Here is a 5028-nt window from a genome sequence, read left to right as displayed (position 1 = left end):
TCTGTCAGTGGAGATGAAATCAACAACAGCCCTACATCCATCGTGTGGGAGTGAGAATCAGATGGGATAATGGACTTGAAGTCATTACACAGGGCTATGTGAGCATTTGCATCTCTAAAGAGAAAGACGCATTCAAAAGAGTGGACGTGGCAGGCAAGCAGAGGCGACCATGACCATGAGAGCTGGAGGTGGCCAGCCCCTTCAGTCTTACATCCCACATCCCCTCCTCTCTGCTCTGGGAGGTCCCAGATCTTCAGACCTTGCTGGTGGGGTGCAGGAGAGATTTGGAGCCTGGCCCTCAGCTGTGGAGCCCTGGGATTTCCCTCCTGTTGACCTGAGAGGCCTCCTTCACTGCTTTGTTTTTTGAGGGGGGAACCATATGCATCCAAATTTAAAACAACAATGAAATGAGTTAGCAGTAGACTTGGCGATGGGCAGCTGGAGTTCTGATGAGACCCAAGGTAATGGCTTTGAGGTTCCCCAGGACTTTACCTAGAGCCTGGAGTAGGGGACAAATAACCTGGAGTGGTTTTATTCCACCTCTGACTGTGTACCCTCTTCGAGTAACTCCTGGGCTTCAGTGACAGGTAGAGAAGAAGGAAAAAGCATAGAGGGAAGAGAAGAGTAAAAGAAGGGGAGATACCCCAGGAACAGCCAGTGCTCATTCTGACTGAGCAAACCCAGGTGGGAAAAACACTGGGTTCATGGGAGTCAGTGCTTCTAAAATAAAGGGGGACTTCCACGGTGGCTCAGTGGCTAAGAATCCACCTGCCAATGCAGGAGACACGGGTTCCATCCCTGAGCTGGGAAGATGCCACATGCCTCAGAGTAGCTAAGCCCAAGCACAACCACCGAGCCTGCACTCCAGGGCCCTGGAGCCGCGACTACTGAAGCCCATGTGCCTAGAACCTGTGCTCCACAACAAGAGAAGGCACTGCAACAAGAAGTCCACACACTGGAACAAGGAAGAAGCCCCCACTCGCCACAACTACAGAAAAGCCTGCATAGCAATGAAGACCCAGCACAGCCAGAAATAAACAAATAAAACAAAGGCCCCAGCGTGATGGTTGGTGCGTGGCTGGATTTGAGTACTACTGGTGCGGCTTGAGAAAACACTCCCACGAAAGCCCATTATAAGAAAATGAGAGAATGACACCATCATACACCACACACACAAACTCCAAATGGCTTAAAGTCTTAACTGCAAGACATGCCATCGCAATACCTGTAGAAGAGAACATCGGCAAAACGTTCTCTGACATAAACTGTACCACTGTTTTCTCAGGTCAGTCTCCCAAGACAATAGAAATAAAAGCAAAAATAAACAAATGGGGCCTAATCAAACTTACAAGCTTTTATACAGCAAGTGAAGCTCGCTCAGTCATGTCCGACTTTTTGCGACCCCATGGACGGTAGCCCACCAGGCTCCTCCGTCCGTGGGATTCTCCAGGCAAGAATACTGGAGTGGGTTGCCATTTCCTTCTCCAGGAGATCTTCCCAACCCAGGGATCGAACCTGGGTCTCCCGCATTGCAGGCAGACGCTTTACCATCTGAGCCACCAGGGAAGCTCTTATACAGCAAAGGAAACCACAAACAAAATGAAAAGACAACCTATGGACTGGGAGAAAATATTTGCAAATGAAGTCACCAACACGGGCCTAGTTTCCAAAATATACAAATATCTCATACAAATCAATAACAAAAGAACACATGACACAATCAAAAAATGAGAAGACCTAAATAGACATTTCTCCAAAAAAGACACACAGAGGGCCAATAGGCATGTGAAAAGATGATCATCATTACTAATATTAGAGAACTGCAAATCAAAACTACAATGAGGTATCACCTCACACAGATCAGAATGGCCATCATTAAAAAGCCTACAAATAACTAATCCTGAAGAGGGTGTGAAGAGACTGTTGGTAGGAATGTAAATTGGTGCAGCCACTATGGAAAAACAGAGGTTTCCCAGGTGGTTCCCTGGTAGACAATCCGCCTGCAAATGCAGGAGACACAGGTTCAATCCCTGGGTCAGGAAGATCCCCTAGAGAAGGAAATGGCAACCCACTCTAGTATTCTTAGCTGGAAAATCCCATGGACAGAAGGAAGAGCCTGGTGGGCTACAGTCCTCGGGGTCACAAAAGAGCTGGACAGGACTGTGCGACTAAACAAGAACAATGAACAACAGTATGAAGGGTCCTCAGAAAACTGAAAACAGAGTTCCCATTTGACCAGTAATCCTACCCTGGGCATATGCCTGGACAAAACTGTAATTCAAAAAGACACATGTACCTGTATATTCAGAGCAGCACTATTACAGTAGCCAAGACATGGAAACAACCTAAATGTCCATCGAGAGATGAATGGATCAAAATGTCACACACACACACACACACACACACACACACACACACGGAATAGTACTCAGCCATGAAAAAGAAAGAAACAATGTCATTTGCAGCAACAACGATGGAACTAGAGATTATTATTCTGAGTGAAGTAAGTAAAAAAGAGACAAATAGCATATGTTATCACTTACACATGAAATCTAAAATATGACATAAATAAACTTATCTATGAAACAAATAGACTCACAGGGACTGCCCTGGTGGTCCGATGGCTGGGATTCCACGCTCCCAATGCAGGGGGCCTGGGTTCCATCCCTGGTCGGGGAACTAGATCCCATGTGCTGCAACTAAGACGCGGCACAGCCAGATAAATAAATGCGTAATAATAAAAAGAAGTAGACTCAGAGAGAACAGACTAGTGGTTATGAAGGGGGAGATGGGGTGGGGGAGGGATGGATTGAGAGTTTGGGGTTAGCAGATGCAAATGACTATAGAATGGATAAACGAGGTCCTACTGTATACCACCATAGAGGGAACTATATTCTATATATATACACACACACATATATACACACACATATGTGTAACTGAATCACTTTGCTGTAGAGCAGAAATTAACATTATAAATCAACTGTACTGCAATAAAATATATTTTTAAAAAAAGGAATGAGAGAACAAGATTGAGGCTGATTTTAGGGAACTGGTTCATGACATGGTAGAGGCCTGGTTAAGTGCAAAGTCTGCTGAGGAGGCTGGTGATCAGAGACACAGGAAGAGTTATAGTCTGATTCCAGAGGTATCTACTGACAGAACTTCTTGCTAAGGGTAGTCAGTCTTTGTTCTATTAAGGCCTTCAACTGATTGGATGAAGCCCATCCACATTACAGAGCGTAATCTGCTTCACTCAAAGTCCAGCTATTTAAATGTTAACCTCATCCAAAACACATGTTTACAGAAACATCCAGAAGAGTCTCTGACCAAGTATCTTGGCACCGTGACCCAACCAAGTAGACATATTAAACTAACCACCACATGCAGTATGGATGCACCTCAATTCGTTCATTTCACTTTCAGGCTTTTTTTCCTATATTCTTTTCACCTCTATAAACAGTGCTCAAAATTCTTTTATTCCCAGAGGAAAGAATCCCAGAAGAAATATTATTAGGTCTAATGGTATGCTTATTTGTAATTTTAACAGATGCTGTGGGATTATTTCCAAAGGGTTTTTAATTGTTTATAACAAACTCTTGGTGGGTATTTCTGGCACTGCTGGGTCATCTCTAACCAGTGAATGCAAAAATTTAATATTTTCTTCCTATGCCAAGGTGGAAATGTTTTCCAAGAAACCTTCTCCAAGGCTGAGACCTTAAAACATTTCTCATTCAGTGGGTGATAAGTGAGGTCAGCATATCTGAAACCTGATATTAAGTCTGTGTTACCCACAGGCATGAAAGGTGATGCTGTGGGCAGAAGACAAGAAGGCTTTGGTACCCCTGCTAGATCCAGGTCAAGAATGATGCACACTCCTTAATTTGACCTCCCCATGACATTTGTCACTGCTGGATAATATTCTGAGATATTAATTCATGTGTTTTTTTACTCTCCTCCATCCTATCCTTTTGCTTCCCTTTATTTAAGCTTAAGGGAGGTGTATGCCTAAGAAGGGGCTTCCCAGGTGGCACCAATGGTAAAGAATCCACCTGCCAATGCAGGAGACATAAGAGATACAGGTTCAATCCCTGGGTCAGGAAGATTCCCTGGAGGAAGGCATGGCAACCCACTCCAGTATTCTTGCCTGGAGAATCCCATGGACAGAGGAGCCTGATGGGCTACAGTCCATAGGGTTACACAGAGTTGGACACTACTGAAGTGACTTAGCACTCATGCACTCGCATGCCTAAGAAGAAAGCAGAAGAGGCCTGGGAGATTTCCTGTCCCCTACAGAATGTAGGAGATTTCTGCAGTGCTAAGAGGAACAAAGGAGTTTGCAAGAAGACAGAGTAATAGAAAAATCAGGGGGGCAGAGACTAGATCATAAAACGCGAAGAGGAGAATGGGCCGCAGCTCCTCAAGCCATGGAGATAACACTGAACCTCCTGGCAGAGAAGGAAAGACTTCAAGGAACAGGGGCTGAAAGTCAGGCTTCAGTCAATGTGACCTTTGACTGTGTCCCCAAGGATTCCCTGCTCTAAGCATAGTGCTCACTGTGTGCTCAGTCACTCAGTCATGTTGAGTCTTTCTTGGCCCCAGAGACTGTAGCCTGTCAGGTTACTCTGTCCATGGGATTTCCCATGCAAGGATACTGGAGTGGGTTGCCATTTCCTTCTCCAGGGGCTCTTCCCAACCCAGGGACTGAACCCATGTCTCCTTCATCTCCTGCATTGTCAGGCAGATACTTTGCCACTGTGCCACCTAGGAAGCCCACCCTACCCTCACCCAATCTTTTCTCAGCTTAAAACCTTGGAAGTACAGTTCAGCCCCGGGTCAAAACCCCAATAATAACTGACATTTATCAAAGAACTGATCTTTAAACACATAAAGAAGTTAATTCTCTTATTATTAGAGTGGAAAGCTTACATTAGAAGTTATGTCGATTGAAGAGTTTTGCCACCTTGGCACTACAGGCATTGTGACTGGGTGACTTTTTGCTGCGGGGGTCTATTCTGTGTACTGTAC

General features: G+C 45.0%; 1 non-coding gene across 1 annotated transcript; it reads right to left on the bottom strand.

Annotated features, from left to right (window-relative positions):
• Positions 1-1494: 1494 nt before the first annotated feature.
• On the bottom strand, positions 1495-1566 carry TRNAC-GCA (transfer RNA cysteine (anticodon GCA)). Its single transcript has one exon. It is a non-coding gene; the product is annotated as a tRNA-Cys (tRNA).
• Positions 1567-5028: the final 3462 nt, after the last annotated feature.

This window comes from Bos mutus, chromosome 22, assembly GCF_027580195.1.
Source record: "Bos mutus isolate GX-2022 chromosome 22, NWIPB_WYAK_1.1, whole genome shotgun sequence".
NCBI lineage: Eukaryota > Metazoa > Chordata > Mammalia > Artiodactyla > Bovidae > Bos > Bos mutus.
This window is presented reverse-complemented; position numbering and strand designations above follow the sequence as displayed.